The sequence below is a fragment of the Onychomys torridus genome, chromosome 3 (assembly GCF_903995425.1).
Source record: "Onychomys torridus chromosome 3, mOncTor1.1, whole genome shotgun sequence".
NCBI lineage: Eukaryota > Metazoa > Chordata > Mammalia > Rodentia > Cricetidae > Onychomys > Onychomys torridus.
Genome location: NC_050445.1, coordinates 69,531,413 through 69,549,945, shown reverse-complemented (window position 1 = coordinate 69,549,945; position 18,533 = coordinate 69,531,413). Strand labels below are relative to the sequence as shown.

Below are 18,533 nucleotides of genomic sequence, written 5' to 3'. Positions count from 1 at the left end.
GGGGGTGGAGCTGAGCCCTATGCCCATGCCAGCATGAGCTCTTGCCTGTGATGAGGGGTGGGGCCATCTTTCGAGAGTGCAAGGGTCAGCTCTTTGATGGTCAAGACCAACTCTCTTGCTGCAGTGTCCAGTGAGGGACAGGGCCAGTTTTCCCAGGACCAGTAAAGGAGCTGGCTCAGCATGGCTCTCTTGATTTCTATGATTCCTATGGCCCCCTATGGTAACACGGGCCACAAACACTAACACAGACCTCAGCTGCAGCTGGACTATGGACTCAAAGATGGCCCTCATCAGAGCTCAGGTCTGGAGGACATCCTAGCTCTGACGGAAGCACTGGCCACTCAGATTAGGATGGCTCTGGTGGCTGCACAGCCCCCAGACAACAAGGTCACAGGTTGCATCCCCAATCCCTAGCTTTCATATGATCTTTGGTGGCAGCATGGGCTTTAGACTTCAGCACAGACCCCACCTGCAGTAGGAGCATGCACCTAGTCATGGGCCTGGGCGACAGCTGGGTCTAGATCTTACCATTTCCCCAGATGGCAGTTTAGGCCACTCAGATCAGTATCTGCCCAGCAGCAGTGTGGCCCTTGGACACTAACAGGGCCCCAGAGCTTTGGTGTCTGCATGGCCTTAGATGGTAACAGGAGCCTCAGACATCAACACAGACCTTGACTGCAGTAGGGCCATAAACCCAGACATGGCCCTCAGCTGCAGCTCTGGCTGGATGTCACCATGGTAGTGGATAGCAGAGCAGGCCATTTAGTTCTGTATGGTCCAGGTTGCAGCATGGCCCCAGACACCAACAGGGCCACAAGTTGTGGCCCAGACCCCAGGCTTCCAGGTGGGCCCTAATGGCAACATGGGCCATGGACTTCAACACAGACTCTGGCTGCAGTAGGACCATGGACCCAGACATTGTTCTTGGCAGTAGCCTGGGTCTGGATGTCCCACCATGTCCCCAGATGGCAGCAAAGGCCACCCAGATCAGCAAGGCCCCAGCAACAGCATGGCCTTCAGATGCCCCAGGTGGTGGCCCAGACACTGGGAATCAGCATGGCCTTTGATGGCAACAGGGGCCACGGACATCAACACAGACCCTAGCTGAAGTAGGGCCACGTCTGTACTTATGTTGAATGTCGAGTTAGTACATGGGCCAGAGTAGTGTTCCCAGATGGATGTTATTCTTGAATACTAGGCATACATGGAAGTGATATAAGATATAGAAGTATTTCACTCACTTAGACTCTTTTGGATGTCTAGTTCTCAGAGGCAATCCAATTTAATATGGTCACATTGCTGGGTTTCTTGTAAGACTTGGAAGGGAGCTGTACTTGGTAGAGGCCCTTAGGTTCATTGTAAACCTGTTCTGGCTTTATTACACTATGTAAACTTCCTAGCTTATTTATTCATTAGCTTCTTTCAATTCCTGCTCTTTTTCTATGGCTTTGTGTATTTGAATCTGATGTGCCTATGTATAGCTCTTTTGATATTTATCTATTTTGGTGTTCTCTGAACTTCTTGGATTTCTACTTTGATGCCTGCCATTAATTTGAAAAATTATTGGCCATTACTATTTCATACTCTCTCTCTCTTTTTCCCCTTCATATTCTAATTATGAATGTAATACTTCTGAAAATTTACCAATGATTCTTGGATTTTCTATTCTGATTTTTATTGCCACCTGGGCTGGGGGCAGCCTTCAGGCAGTACAGGGCTTGAAGGGAAATCCACAGCGTTGGCATGAGTTAGACTTTTCTATCTGAGGGAGTTAGGGAAAAAGATACTCACACACTCTCTTGATGGTTTCCTTCTTTATTCTTCCTTGTTCTTTCTCCCTCTACCACTTATATACCCCAACAAAATGTTTCAGGCAATACAGGAATCACAGAGGGGTTGCATTCCATTTTTTCAAGTGAATGACTATAGTAAAGACATGTTGTTTTTGTTTGTTTGTTTTTTTTCTTCTCTCCTTAACATGATTAAAAACAGAGTCATCCCAACAGTATTCTCCCAGGCAGGGAAAAGGCAATTCAAACTAACCCATGACTATGTAAACATTTTGAACTAACTCCCTTGCAATCAGAAGTCATAAATTCTGGGTTTTCTTCAGACCCCAGAGGTACCTGGAGAGTGCCATGTCTCAGGACTTGAAGACATCAGGAATGTCATAAATCCTCTAGTTCAGGCTCAAGTCAACATTCCTGAGATACCATAAATCTCTTAGAACCAGCTCTAGTCAGCACTCCCAAGATACTGTGGCGCCATGATGCTTTAAATCTCTAAATGTACTTTCTGACCCATGTATAACTCCTGACTATCAAAAGAAACCTGTAGTCCCTGTTTGGGGTTTCAGAGTCAAATTATTTTCTGTAGCCCTGACTAGTCAGAATTTCTTTCTCCACAGTGATTTTTGAATAAAAGTTGCCTTCATTTCTAGACTTCGGTGTTCTACTCCCTGTTATCTTCATGATCCCAGGACCCAACCCAATACATAAACAGTCAGTCAGCTGAACTTTGAATCTTCAGGGTGCATACCCATATCAGCAAATTAAGGTCAGGAATGGGTGCAGGAATTAATCATCTGTCATCTAGCAGTAATTAGATTGTTTTATATTTACAACCCTAGGCTAATGAATCAGACAGCTCAGATATGTGTCCTTGTGAACTATAGATTGTTTTTCTGGGATTGTTTATCATAAAAACCATTAGCAAGGCATCTAGTCTAATCTAAAGTTATTTTGAAGCTAGTGCATACTGAAACCCGTGACTGCATCTCTTCAGCATTAAGAGAATTAGAGCCAGCCTGGCTCCTGGGGAGAATTCATTTGTTTTCCTTAATGATAAACCTGAGCTGTGATCTAAAGTAGCTCCTTGGTAGAACTCATAGTCCTTAGCTATGAAATGTATCCTTGTATTTATTTTTATTCATCAAAACTCTGTATAAACTATCATCATTATTATCAATTAAACAGTACAGCTTATCTGTCCACAGATAAAAATGCCCAGTAGATTGGGGATGTTTTCATGAGATAAACACACTGCATTACAGGCAGCGAGGTCTCTACTCGTTCATTCACTCCATGCCAGATACCAGAGAGACTGTAGCAGCACACATGTAAAGGCACAACAGAAGCAGAAGATATTTTGTGGTCAGTAGTCTTGTACCCTTGCTTAACTAGATTGACCCATCAGAGAGTTTGCTCCTGGTGGGCTGACATCTTGAACTTCAATTGCTGCCTGCTGCTCCTCTGACTTGGCCTCTGGTAGATTTTTCATTCTTTGATTTTTGCATTTAATTTGAAAAGTCTCTCTTGACACTTCTGCAGTGTCATAGATTCCTGCCTCAGCTGTGTCCAATGTACTAATAAGGCTATCAGAAACATTCTTTCATTTCACATGTTTTTTAACTTGCTTGAATTCTTTCTTAGACTTCACCTCTCTGATCACTTGCTCATTGGTTCTTACATCTTCCTTATTTTTCCATTAAAAATCCTGTAGCCTAATTTTAAAATGAATGAATGAAAGAATTGATTGATTTGAGACAGGGTCTCCCTACATAGACCAGGCTTGCTTCCAACTCAGAACTCACCTATTTTTTTCTCTTGAGTACTGGGATTGAAGTTGTGTAGCACTATGCCCAGAATCTTTAGGCTATACAGAAGGATTGTTTACTGAAAACACGGAACACAAATACCTAGAACATACTCAATGGCGAGAATACATTGTTAGACATATCAAAATACCTAGTATTTCATCATTTATTTAATATTTTCCATGACATTGTTTCCCTTTGAAATTTTTAAGCATCTATTTTTCTCTCCTTACAAGGAGTAACAACCTCTGTAACCTCATAGGTTGTCTTTGATACATGTTGATACAAAGTAGAGTAAAATATTCCTTTGTTCAGCTAAGGCATAGGCGCCCAGGATGGTGGACACTTCTCTGAGCTGACAGTTAACATGTAACAAACTAGCACACTGAGTTCCTATAAAAATCAATTGGCAGGAGTACACATTTATCCAAGGAGGTTAGGTGTAAATGGTCTCTGTGCTGCATCAGTCAGGGTGTACTCGACCATTGCTGCTGTTTCTACCCTCACAAGACTTACATGTCTCAACTTCCTATCCTGTATTTTCCCACAGGAATATATCATTGTAATATTCTTTAAATTTGTGAATCAACTAAGGAATTTTTCTCCGAATTTGAAGCATTATCAAGAAGTTAAGCTGGGGGTGGGTGGGGATTTAGCTAGCTCAGTTAGTTGAGTGCTTGCTTAGCATGTACAGAGCCCTGGGTTCTATTGCTAGCACTGGTATCAGCACTGATACCACATACACTACACATAGCAAAACCTTATAATCTTAGAGTTCTGGAAGTAGCAGCAGGAGGATCAGAAGTTGATGGTCACCCTCAACTACGTAGTGAATTTGAAGCTAGCCTGGGCTACCTGAGGACCTGTTATATGGATTACCCAGAGTCCAGGGAAGACATTGCATCTGGCGTGGGATATCTGAGGGAAAAAAATCTACATACACTATGTTCTTATGTCTGCTAACTTTATTCCTCTAAGACAAAATTCTATTAATACATCTACAGCTCTGTAAGGCATTCAGGACAAGAGTAAACCTAGATACACCAATTCTTTGTTGTCTATTTTATTTTCTGGGATGAAATCCTGTCTACATTGATGGTTCTGATAAAGGCGCAGGTAGTGGCTCTAGTTACCACATGGAAAGGTCAAGGTCACAGCAGAACCCAATGTTAGTTTTTAGAGCTTTATTAGGAGGGAAAGGTGGGGGGGGAGGGGAGCCAGGCCTGGCAGGGGAGGGAAGCTGGGGTGGGGAGGGAGCAGAGCAGAGAGAGAGCAGGGAACAGAGAGAGAGGGTGGGGGTCCTTGTCCAGCTTTTTAAGGCAGGTACATAGTTGCCACTGCCTGCTGATGATGTAAGACACAAGACCCCAAGCTGCAAAAGTGCAGGAGGGCAGGCTCCTAACATACATAGCTTCAGTTCCTCTTTGTCCCCTCTTTTACTGTCCTCTCATCGTCCTGCTAACAACTAAGCTCTTATGCTTCCAGTCTCATCTTCGTCCTCTGTTTCTTCGCCCTCCATCTCTACTTGCTCTCCATTCCTGGTTCTGATGAACTCTACAAGAGTTCTGCCTTACTATCTACAAAACCTGTGTTCTTCCCTTCTCCCTGGTCATGCCATTCTGTCTGCCTCTACACAAAATTGTCTGTCTTTTCTTCCCCTGGCCACGTGGTTCTCTGCCTCCACTGGAATGTTGCTCCACCCTATCTTCCACCTTGATATGTAAAAACCTTTTGTTCTCAGTCTATTGCTCTGGAGAGTCACTAGGCCTCTAGGCGATGGGATGGTCTGAGCTTCATTTCCACAAGAAACAAAGCTATGCATCTACCTCCTGATTGTCTTTGCCTATGTGACTTTATCCAAGTACTGGCCTGAGCAGGAAGTTCACACACACATTCTATGGGAATTGTGAGCACAAGAAATTCCTCAAGGCACTGCTGAATATTAAGCTGTGTAACACCAAATAGTCCATGCTAGATGGCTTCCCACTTGACTAACCCCTGGCCTGGCCAAGGTGTAGCTTTAATACACAGCTGGATTCCTTATAAGGTATTCTTGTGGCTCACTGCACTGTTTCAACAACAATCAAAAATTAAGCTGGAAGTGGTGATACGCACCTTTAATCCCAGTACTGAGGAGGTGGAGACATGAATTGCAATTTCAAAGCCAACCTGGGCTACAGAGTAAGTTGAAGGCCAGCCTAGGTAACTTAGTGAAATCATGTCTCAAAATAAGAAACAGGTGTTGGGGATATAGTTCAGAGTTAGATCATTTGCCTAGCATGGAGGAGGCCTTAAATTCAATTCCCAGTAGTTTTATACTCTGGTTACACTCTGCCTGCTAAAAATTGGCCACATTCAGTCCAGAAGTTGCTTGGAAGATTCCTGGCTTCAGGAGGTAAACAGGCCTTGAACTGCTAGCAGAGTAATATCTACCAAGTCATACTACTGAGGTAAAAGAAATTCCAGCAATCCCCACATGCTACTCCTCAAATTACTGTGGCATGTTTCTTTGGAGAACCTTTACAGAAATAACTCCCAGGCCAGTATCCACACATAGAAATTCCATCTAAACCTACTGGGAGGGACCTGGGTATCTGCAGGTTTACAGAGCCCCCAGGGATTCTGACAGCCACAGCACATATGTTCTGTTTTATTCAACAATGATTAATGACATGGTAGAACCTCACTCAAGAGTTCAGTGTACACTGCAAAATTGTTTCTTCTTCCTTTCAGTCTAAACAGGATAATAAAGAAACACTGCGTATGCCATTTGTTGGAAAAGACATAAAAAGACTTTACAGGTCACCTCTGGAGGAGTTAGGGGATAAAGTTGCTTGAGCTGATTTCGCTCTAAGAAACGTGATCTGTGCACTAAGAAGCACTTAATGGACATTAACGAGCTGTGAGGTAGATGCACTTTACGTGGCTCTTGCAAAGATGTGAAGAAATTAGTGAAACAATGAAACAGTTTCCTTGTATGATATAGCAAAGTTAAGCAACCGTGGTGTCTGCCTCTGCTGTGGAACTTGGCGGTCTCCACCATGCGAACGCTCTTCACTGTACATTTGGAAGCAATCACCAAGGCATGCATAGCTGCAAACATTTGGTTTCCTAAAGGAGCTGCGGAGGCTAAGCGGTAGGCGGAGTGTGGTTGGATTGAATAAAAAAGCTGTACTGATGAACCTGGAGGAGGAAATGGAAGCAGACCTCCAGCCATCATGTTTCATCGGAGCGTGTTAAACGTGGCCAGCTAACACTGAGAGCTTGTGTCTGGACACTGGGCCAGTTGGATTCTCTTCAGTACCCTGTTCCAGTAAATGAGGAAATTAATTTTTCTCATATTTTGTTCTTTTGTTACTCATCTGAATCCCAGCCTAACCTTTGTAGTGATGAAATCTGTGGGGCAGAACCGACATGTCCATTGTTTCCCCTTTGAATTTCCTGTGGCTCAGGTTGTGTATGTGCACTTTAAAGCAGTTGGTTGTGTCCTTTCTCTTACCAAGAGTCAAGTGCAGTCAGATTGTAAAGAGGGATTTTTGTTACTCATTGATTTGTGTGTGTACTCGTGTGAATATGTGCACGTGTATAGGAGGGTGTGCGTGTGTGCATGTGGGGATGTGTAGGCCAGAGAACAGTGTCAGGGGCTTCCTGAGTGTTTTTCACCTTTATTTTATGAGACACAGTCTCTCATCAACCCTGGAGATTCACTGACTTGCTTAAGCGGGCTGGCCAGGGGTTGGGGTGGCGGGTCCAGCTGACTGTTTTCCTGTCTCTGCTTCCCCAATGTTATGCCTGACTTTTCATGTGGGGTCTGGAGGTCTGAACCCAGGTCCTCATGGAGAGCACTTTGCTGACTGAGGCTTCCTGGAGATCCCCCCGCCTCACTTTTCTAAAGCTTTCCCCTCATATATAACACATGGAGAAGGAATGACCCAGAAGGTCTTCATTATGCTTTCCCCAAAAATGTGTTCCTCAAAGCATGTTCTCTAGATACCGTCAGCTTCGTTTGCTGGGGAAATTCTTAAAAACGTGCCGTTCTGGGACTGGAGTGGTGGCTCAGTCATCCCCAGATCAGCAGGCTGTAAGAGGCAGTGCCTGCCCCTCGAACACGTGGCTTGAGAGAGTGAAATCTGGATCCAAGAATGCTTACTGTGATATTGTGATGGCCGGGCAGCTTCTAGTCTTTCTGTGGGTAGATTTAAAAATAATTCCCATTTCTTAAAAACTGACATAATTAATTACTCTGTGCTAGGTACAAAATGTTTAGCAATATTTGAGGTTACTTTGTATCTTAATGTGTTTTGAAAGGGGAAATAATACACTGTGCTTTGGGTTTATCCTAAATACTCATTTCCCTGTTTGGTTGTATCACCAATTTGCTGGATATGCAGCTTTGTTTTGAATAAGGCTAGTAACTTTTCCTATTGCTTTAATATTTGAAACGTGTAAATTGTATGCCTATGCATTTAGGACTAATATCTGTAGAGCACACACTTAGAGAATTTTGTTGTGTCTTTTCCACCCAGCCAGCTTTGACCTCCCCACTTCTAGGCAATTGTTTTAATTTCTAGTCTGTCTTATAGTTGTTTGTTTGTTTTGTTTTTTGAGAATGTACACATACACATCTAAGTATGTATATTCTTATTTCTCCAACTTTTAAAACAAGCTTACTACACACACACACTCATCAGGACGTGTTCTTGCCAACTACCACTTTTCTCCTTAACTACCACAGAGTGAGATGGTTCTCAGTTAATAGTTTTCCTTCTCTTAGCTCTGTTCTTTTCTAGGTCTCTTAACTGGACTTTAACCAAAATACGTTACAAGGTCAATAGTTAAAACCTAGGTTAATGAATAGGAATCATGATATATGTTGTTTGTGTGTTTACCTGTGTATTTTTTTGGTTGTTGTTTTGTTTTTTGAGATGGGGTTTCTCCGTGTAGTTTTGATGCCTGTCCTGGATCTTGCTCTGTAGTCTAGGCTGGCTTTGACCTCATAGCGATTTACCTGGCTCTGCCTCCTGAGTTCTGGGATTAAAGGTGTGCGCCACTGTTGTCCTTTTTGTATCTTAATTATTAGGTGGTTAATGTTGATGTCAGTTGCCCAACAAGGAACTGGTTTTTGCCTCCTTTTTGTCCTCTGAAAACATGGAGGTGGAGCACCCAGAGGCTGTTATTTTATGTTGTCTCATTGTGTTTAAGATGCCACAGAGTTTTTGTTTGTTTGTTTTTTGAGACAAGGTTTCTCTGTAGCTTTGGAGCCTGTCCTGGACTAGCTCTGTAGACCAGGCTGGCCTCGAACTCACAGAGATCCACCTGCCTCTGCCTCCTGCGCCACCATCGCTCAGCTTATTTCATGCCTTTAGCTAGATATAATGCAATTTGAGACTTTTATTATTAGACCTAATTTTTATTTTGTAAATAACTTTTGGCTTTTAGGCTGAAAATCAAGAAAGAAAAGAACCTTTTTTGTTTTTGGAGACAGGGTTTCTCTATGTCTCCCTGGCTGTCCTGGAACTCACTCTGTAGACCAGGCTGGCCTTGAACTCACAGAGATCCACCTGCCTCTGCCTCCCAAGTGCTGGGATTACAGGCGTGCGCCACTACTGCCTGGTGCCACAGAGTATTTTAAAAAACATTTAAATGTTGAATCATGGCACTCAGGAGGTTGGGGCAGGAGGCTTGCCTCAAATTCAGGGCCAGTTTGTACAACTTAATGAGTTCCTTCCCCAACTGGACTGAAACAAAACAAACCAACTGTCAAAGCAATCCAACCATGTTGTTGAGAACCACCACAAAGAAATGTCTTTTATTGTTTGAATCCTTTCTGGCCAATATTTATGACTAAATTACATTAGGCAGTCGAGGCCCCCAATCACTATTCTACCAATTAACACATCCACACTGACAAATAATATGTATATAAACAGAGAGAAACCAATTGTACTGAAGAGATGGTTGGGATTTGGGAAGAAAGGTAAAGAATCTAGTTTTCCTTTCTTTGCAACATCTATTGAAACGGCGTATTGTGAAGAAACAAAGCAGGTAGTTTCAGGAGGGATTTTCCATTCAAACCTTTCCATTCTGTACAGTCCCAAAGGTATGCTTGCTGCCTGTTTTCCTGCTGAGGCACACACACAGTTGGAACATGAAAACCCCTGGAGGTCAAATACACTTAGCAGTGAATATTGGTTCCTTAGCAACAAGTTCCCAGCTTTTTATTTAGCAGCCTATACACAGTATATTGCATAATTATTTTTTTTTATAGAATTTTAAAGAAATGATTGTATAATGTTACCTAAATTGTTGCACAAAAGTGATATGGCACACATTCCTTTTGAAGGTATTTTATTAGCTTTGTGAATCTGTGTAAAACAGTTTGAGTATAGTTATAATGTCAAAGTATCTTATATCATGAGAGATCTTTTCTGAAATCTTGAAAAATATGTAAATCACTAAGAAAAAATGGATTATTGCCAATGTTCCATTAAAAAAATCTTTTGATGTAAACTCAATTTAACATTGACCTAGGAAGAGAAATCATTAACTCTTAACATTTAGCATGATGACTATGAAAGTTCTAAGGGACTCAACCTACTTACAAATAGATTTTGTACTTCAAACAAAGAAGATTAAGTCATAAACTATGAGAGAGTGGTGTGGTGGTCTGTCATCTTCCACAATACAGGGGAAGATATTTTTAAGCTACAGTTTTCACGAGTTTAACAAAAAAATGCTGTATGCCATATTTTAAACGCATACTAGATTTTTTTCCTGGGGAAATACTAATGGCTAATCAGATATAGTGCTGCTGGTATTCTCAGGAGTATTGGTATTGTGTTAATGAGTAGGCACTGGGCGTTAGTCACAATGAGGGACAAGTATAATGTCCTCTAACCTCCAATGTGAAAGAAGCTGGCGTTGGGAATTGATTGCTTCTCCGCCTTTTGGCTGAGATCAGATGGAAAATGATAAGCTTTTTTTGTGCATCATCTCCTGGGACTTCACTGAGGCCAGAACCAGTCTCCATCACTTGAACTGGCAATCGAAGGCCTGAAAGAGCGGAGGGTTTTTTTTGTTGTTGTTGTCTTTTTTTTTTGTTTTTTTAATTTTGGTTTTTCGAGACAGGGTTTCTCTATGTAGCTTTGCGCCTTTCCTGGAACTCACTTGGTAGCCCAGGCTGGCCTCAAACTCACAGAGATCCACCTGGCTCTGCCTCCTGAGTGCTGGGATTAAAGACGTGTGCCACCACTGCCCGGCCTAAGAGAGGAGTTTTAATGGCTTAGTTCAGTGTGCTAGGTAGGTCCACCACCACACCCACATGTGATATCATTCCTCAGGATGGCCCTGCTTTCTCTTTGACATGCACTATTATGTTGGGATGAGCATGCATGTCTGCCATGTGGATGGATGTGTGGCTTGTGTGAGTTCTTCCTGGGCGGGCAGAGGCGGTACCATAGTCTTGGTTTGCTTTTTCTAGTGTGTATTGACCTTGGTCACCTCCCATCCTTCACTACTCTAACCATGTTTCACCCTTTATTTCTTCCCCTGCCGGATGGAACAGACACAGATGGGCAAAAATTGGTTGAAATGCATACTTAAATATATATTTACTAGACAAAAGCATATATTATAGTATATTTAAACAAGTAACATATCTTTAAAAAATTTAAATTTCCTGAATTCATACAATCTGCGATTCAAAATGTAAAAAGGATTGAATCAGGCAGAGCCCAGCAGGGAACAAATAACATTCCAAATAGGATTATTCTGTGACAATTTATTTATAATGACACATTTATAAAAGCATGGGTGAAAAGAAACCCCATGGTCTAGTAACCATGGCTCTTGGTACAGCTACTTAGAGGTGAGAACATGGAGTAATGATGGAACTTAGGATGGAAGGCCTACCATAGAGCCAGCAGCCATGGAGAAAAGCAGCAGCCATCCAGGGACATACAGCCAACTCTAGAAGCTTTGATGAGGGAACACTTAGTTTTCATCCATCTTCCCTTCTCTGATTTTCTGTCCTGTTTTCCCTTGCCCACTGTTTTAGTTATTCCTGTTGCTATAACAAAATACTCAAGGCTGGGTAAACCCTGAAGAAAAGAGATTCAGTTAGCCTACAGATCTGGAGGTCTAAGAACACGAATCTGCAGCTAGGTTCTGGAGAGGGTCTCACAGCACGTGAGCACCACAGTGGTGAGAGTTTGTATAGAAGAGACCCCAGGGTCAGGTGGGAATCAGGAGTCTTGAGAAGGGCTGGGATGCTCTTTACTATGACAAGCTCTTACTAGAACAAATGCATTTCTGTGAGGCCCAGCAGATGCTCTGAGACCAGAATTAATCCATTCATGAGGGTAATCATGATTCAGTCACTTACTGTGAGGCATTAGTCTTAAAGGTAAAAACCACTTAATGTTGCCATATTTGGGGACAGTCTTTGCCAAGGGTTTTAGCAGGGACAAGCCACCTTTTTAACCATACCCCACAGCACCACGTTACTGGAAGGCAGCAAGCTGAAAACCCTTCGCTGTTTGTGCCACTACTTCCTGGCTCTGTTTCTCTTTTAGACTGGATCAATCTTGTGTAGCCCAGGGTAGCCTTGAACTCAGAGACGGATCTGCCTCTGCCTCCCGAGTGCTGGGATTAAAGGTGTGTGCCACCACTGCCTGGCCCCTATGGCTGACTAGTGGCTTAGCTCGGCACTCTGATCTTTAGGCAAACTTTATTTGTTAGATCACAAACAAAATATCACCACAATTTTTAAGTTAATTACTTATTTTTATGTGTATAGTGTTTTGCCACCATGTATGTGTAGAGGTCAGAGGAGGGTGTTGGATCCCTGGAGACTGGAATTACAGGTGGTTGTGAGATGCTGAGTAGGTGTGGGAATTGAACCTGGGTCCTCTGGAAGAGTAACCAGTACTTATAACCCCCAACCATCTCTCAAGTACCTTCTTTTTTTTTCTCTCTCTCTCTCTCTGTGTGTGTGTGTGTGTGTGTGTGTGTTGCTCTCTGGAAGAGCAGCAAGCACTCCTAACCCCTAGCCATCTCTCTAGCCCCCTCTGCCTTCAGTTCTTGATTCTTTCCCCCATAGACTGTGTTATCCTCATCCTTACTCGATTTATGCATTTATTATTTCATAGTGCCTTTGTGTGGCTCATGCTGTCTTCCATGATCTTTCTGCTTCAGCCTCTTTGCAGGCATTACAGGTGCGTGGCACTATTTCTTCATATTCATTCTCTTGTAATTCATTTTTCTTTCCTACCAACAAAGACTCTACCAAATGATGTAGGAAAGAAAACTTCTTTTTCCACGTAAGAATAACCCAGAGTTCAAGGAAAGGAGCGCACTGTTTGGTCTTGATGCCTGGGCGAACTGCTGTGACTCTGCCTTATTCCTTGATAAGGTGTAACTATTTCTCTGGAGAGGGGATTGTGCACCGTTACCAGAGTACAGTGGTGTTATTTGTGGGCTGGCCTAAGTAGCAGCAGCCTCACACTGTGTTTTACTGCATGATTGTGTCAGAAAATGCTGCTTCTAAATTCCAAGCTAGAAAGCTGAAGTTCCTTGTCCTTCCTTAGCTAAGAAAATAGTCCCAAGAGCATGGGTTTGTTTGATTTTTCACATGTTCCGGTCTCCTTGCTGATGAAAGGCAAGGAGACGGTATTTAAATCTAGTCATCATGTAATCTTTAATGTACCAGAAAACTTTTTAAGTTTCTGGCAAAATTAAATATGAATACAAATGAGAAATAAGTAGAATGTTACATTTCCTACTTCTGGCACATTTGGGAATAATTCCTGCACAGGCATTTTTGCATATAATATGCTTACCCTATATACTTTTCCTTGTAGTCCTCCCTTTTCCTCCTTTATAAGTTGCTTGAAACCTTCATTAAGGAATGAAAAGAAGCAGGAGTTACAGTTGTTACAAAACTCATCTCCCTCCTTGAAGACCGAAATCCCCTAATGTGAATGTCTTGATTATCCTAATGCCTTTGATGGGGAAGGCTGTTCTTCTTTGTAGCATTCTGATGGAGCGAAAGACAGATCTGGACAGGAGTAAAGAATGAAAACAGTTTCCACAGTTCTGCTTCCAACTCAGCATTTCTTTTTATCACTGCATCCCTTAAAATGTGTTATGCTTTGTGATACCTTAATGATATAAGAATAGTGTAGCCAGCTGTGGAATCACCACCACACTACACATGAGGACATTTCCTCACCTTCCTCACGGTTACTCTGACCTGTGTCATCTTCTTTGGTATGAAATCTATGGGTAAACTGAGCCTATGCTTGTTTCTTTTTGTTTGTTTTTTGTTTTTTGAGACAGGGTTTCTCTGTGTAATTTTGGTGCCTGTCCTGGATCTTGCTGTGTAGACCAGGTTGACTTCGAACTCACAGAGATCCGCCTGGCTCTGCCTCCCGAGTGCTGGGATTGAAGGCGTGCACCACCACTGCCAGGCCGCTGCTTGTTTCCTTTAACAACCCTTTATCTTACTTTCCTACCTAACAATGAGAAATTATCGGGGAAGAGTAAGATGAAAAGCTCTCCTGATTTAATCACACATTTTGAAGGGTCATTTGACAGCAATGTGATAATGAAGACATGAAAAGAATACAAATACCCTTCAATCTTGCCTCGTTCTCTAACAAACAGCTGCTGTGATCCTTCGTGTCTTCCTGTCCATCTTCTGGAGTGGATTGAGCACATGGTTAAGTCATTGTGATCATTTCACATTTGCTACAAACATCTTTCTATAGTTTACATTTGTTTATGGCGTCATAAGATCTTATTTCCACATGCTCTGTACTTTATGATGAAATTCACTTTTACTAGATGTTTGAACTTTATAAATGATGCTATTAGAATTCTTCTGGGGGATGAGTTCTTTAAGAAAAGATGTTAAGTAATAGAGTTGTTGGATCAAAGGCTAGAAGTGCTTTTAAGTCAGTTTAATAGTGAATTTGAGATAATTTTGAAATTTGAAACACATAGCTACTGTGCATTATAATAGTCTTTATGATTGAAACTCACAAGGATTTAATTTCTTTATGGGAGCATCCTACATGCTCTACCAATTCACCTCTTTTTAGTCTATTTCTTTTGAGAAACGAAAATCTAAAGTTTAGATTCACATGTGAATGAAAGGAAAAGATGAGGAATAAGTATTGATTATTTATTCTTCTATCCAAATTCTGTTGGGTGTCCTACATCTTTTTTATTGCAGCCTTTGGACTCAGTCATGATCAGTGAAGAGTGATGGCTTGATGTTTGCCCTTTAAAGAAACTTGGATGGCTTAGTTCATCTCCACATTCTTTATCTCCTGGGAATTCTTCTATAAAAATAGATCCCTTACTGGTGGTGGTGGCACATGCCTTTAATCTTAGCACTTGGGAGGCAGAGGCAGGCGGATCTCTGTGAGTTCGAGGCCAGCCTGGGCTACCAAGTGAGTCCCAGGGAAGGCGCAAAGCTACACAGAGAAAAAACCCTGTCTCGAAAAAAAAAAATATCCCTTTATTTTTCATGATACTGTAATCACATAAGACTGTGTGATATAGCTGCAAGTTTTCCTGTGTCCCGCAGCCATTTGGTCCCAAATAAACACACAGGGGCTTATATTAATTACAAGCTGTTTGGCCTATCCAGGCTTATTACTAACTAGCTTATTCATCTTAAATTAACCCATTTCTATTACTCTATATATTGCCATATGTCTCATGGCTTTACCTGAGTTCCATTACATCTTGCTTCCCAGACGGTGGCTCTCAGAGTCTCCTCTGACCCCACTTTTCTTCTTCCTATCTCTTTTGGATTTTCTGTCTGGCTGTCTCCTGTCTTGCCATAGGTCAAAGCAGCTTCTTTATTGATCAGTGGTAGCAACATATATACACAGTGTACAGAAAGACTACCCCATAGCAGTGTGTGAAACATACCAATATTCAGAGAAGTAAATGTTGAACAATGTAGAAAAAAGAAAGTGAGTTAATGCTGAACTTACATCTCATGAACATTTTTTTTTGGCATCCCCTAGATGTTGTGACTGGTCAACATGGGATGTTGAGGAATCATGGACTGGATGATTGAAGAGCTTGAGAAATCAGAGGACATTTTATATATTTTTCCGTATCTCAAGGATTTAGTTCCTGGCAAGTGTGACTTCAGAATTTGCTACAGACTCTGGAGAGAGATATTCCTTCCATTCGTGGAACATACAGTCTATGAAGTGTCACATTCCATAGATAATTGACTTGCTTTAACTTAGTTTAAAATGTTAGGGGTTGGGAATATTCAGTGGCAGATCGCTTATCCAATATGTGTGAGGTACTGGGTTTTATCTCCAGCACCTCTCTAGCTCCATCCAAAAATTTATTCCATCCAAAAAATTAGCAATGTGTAAAGTTCAGATCTGTTAGTTTATGGTTGTCAGGCATGCTCATTGTCCTGTGAATCACAAAGTCATTGGATGAAAACTTAGACTTGAACTTCATTTTATAAGAAGACAAACTCTAAAAATGTCATGTAAGTCAGAAAGATGCATCTCTGTTATTTGTGTTGCAATTTCTGTAATGCATTTCTATATCTCACTGGAGAATTTCACAGCTTTCTCTCACTGTGGTTCTGCAAACAACAGCAACCATAATCACTAAGTTGATGAGACAGTTTTAAGTTGAAAAAATCATAATCGTACCCAATTTTGTGTCCACATCTTTCTAAGTAATGTAGAATTCAAGGATTGGAATTATTATTATAAACAGTGGAGGACTGGAGAGGTTCAGTGGTGAAGAGCTGGCCATTTTTCAGAGAGCCTGGGTTTGGTTCCCAGCACCCATATGTGATGTGCAGCTGTCTGTAGCTTCATTTCCAGGGGGATCTGACAACCTCTTTTGACCATAGGCAACAGACACACATGTGGTCCATAGACATACATGCAGACAAACACCCATACACATAAAATCAAAAATAAATCTTAAATGAAGAAGTATAGCTGAGCGGTGGTGGCATATACCTTTAATCATAGATCTTGGGAGGCAGAGGCAGGTAGGTATCTGAGTTCGAGGCCAGCCTGGTCTACAGAGTGAGTTCCAGGACAGCCAGGGCTACACAGAGAAACCCTGTCTTGAAAACTTAAAAAACAAAACAAAACAAACAAACAAAAAAAAAAAACCCAAAAAAATTACAACAACAAAAAACAAAACTATAGCGGAAATATTTTTATCCTTTTATAAAATCACATTTTCTCTTTTAAAACAATGGTTGGTGACCACGGTTGTGCAGATTTGTTGCCATCTTCAAAACAAGGGCACAAGAGCCACCTTGTTTTCTCACCACTGAGCTCTGCGGCGATGCCCTGCCCATTCTGTCTGCCCTCGGTCCTCAGCGATGGACCGACCGGCCTCTGTGGTTCATGATGCTCTGTTTATTACTCTTACTCTTCATCATCTCTACAGTTCTCCTGGCCTCGGAGCCCCTCCTTCACGCCCGGTTCTCCCTTCTCCAAATGCAGGCCTGCCCACGCCCAACCCAGCCTTCTTTCTAGTCTTCATTTACCGGCGTAATTCACCCTTGTAGGTGTCTTTCAGACCTGGCCTCTTTTGTGGACCTCTCAGTGGCCAGGTTGTCAGCTGACACTTCAAGAGCGATGCGTCAGTTGTTAAGTTCATCTGGCACCCTCACGTCACAAATCTTCCTGTTTTTTTTCACTATTGCCTGACTGGTGTGAAGCAGTAGATGTCCCTGTAACAAGAGCCTCAGTGGTCTTGCTCTCTCTCTATCAATTTACTAGGGGGCTCTGTGGGGAAACCAGAAAACTGGAGGTCCCTCTCAGGTCTTGTCCCATGATTCCTTTCATAGGCAGCTCACAATATAATGATCACTTTTTTCAGGATTAACACATTTTTGATGCTTCTAGCCAGGTTCAGAGTTTCCCTGATTAAGTTAGGTCCACTCAAGATATGGCTTCCTCTCTATTAACATAAAGCCAAATGATACAGACCTTAGTTAAATCTATAAAAATCTCCTTTTCTATGTGATATAACTTGTCCATGAGAATGGATCCAATTCCACTGAAGGTCTCACCTACACTAGAGCGTTTGGATATTATTCAGAATATGTATAACAGAGTGCTAGATGTTTGATCTGAGGTGTTTCTGTGGTAAACGTGTGCTCTGTCCTAAGCTGTAGCTCTTGAAATTTAAGATCAGTTCTGAAGGATTGTGTTTTTATTGGGAGATGTAGGCCATTTCTTTTTTGCCTTATTTTTTGTTATATAATTCATACAATTGCTTTTGCCCCTAGTCCAGGTAGGGCAGAGTGCAAAGTGACTGTTGTCATTTGTTGCATCAGATAAGGGTACTTGCTTTTGGTTGGTTAAATTATGGCTTTCGTCCATTCCATCTCTGACCCTTTAGAGGAAGGTCATTTCTCTGCTCGGATGTGTGTGGACCAAACCACATTTTGAAATGCTCTTTTACTTAGGACGAATCAGTTAAAAGAAATTAAAGTATAGCTGTTTTGTTTCAATAAACAGAATTCTGTTCTGGTTTCCTAAAAATGTGTTCATAAATAGCATCTGTTTCTGTGTAAATATAGGATTGTTGTTAATTATTTTCTGCTTGTGTTGCTAAAGTTGGTGATAGAATGTTTCTCTGAGTCATGCCTATTTTGTATTCTTTGCTTTACTGTCTTAAATTATTTTTCCAAGCTAAGAAGAGGGCATCTTTTCAGGGGAGGGCTTTCCTACTGTTTCTTGTTATTTCGCATAGGTCTGTGGTTCTTTCCAACTCTTGCCAACTTTTTCTTGTTATTCTCTAAGGAAGATTCAGTGTTTCTTCTCTCTCACAGGGCAGGGAATTTTTACCTGACTCCTTAAGTACCTCTTAAAAATTGCACAATTTAAGCCAAGCTTTGTGGCACATGCCTATAATCTCA

General features: G+C 41.7%; 1 pseudogene; it reads left to right on the top strand.

Annotated features, from left to right (window-relative positions):
* The first annotated feature begins 905 nt into the window (after positions 1–905).
* LOC118580055 overlaps positions 906–18,533 on the top strand; it is a 37,733-nt pseudogene continuing 20,105 nt past the window's right edge.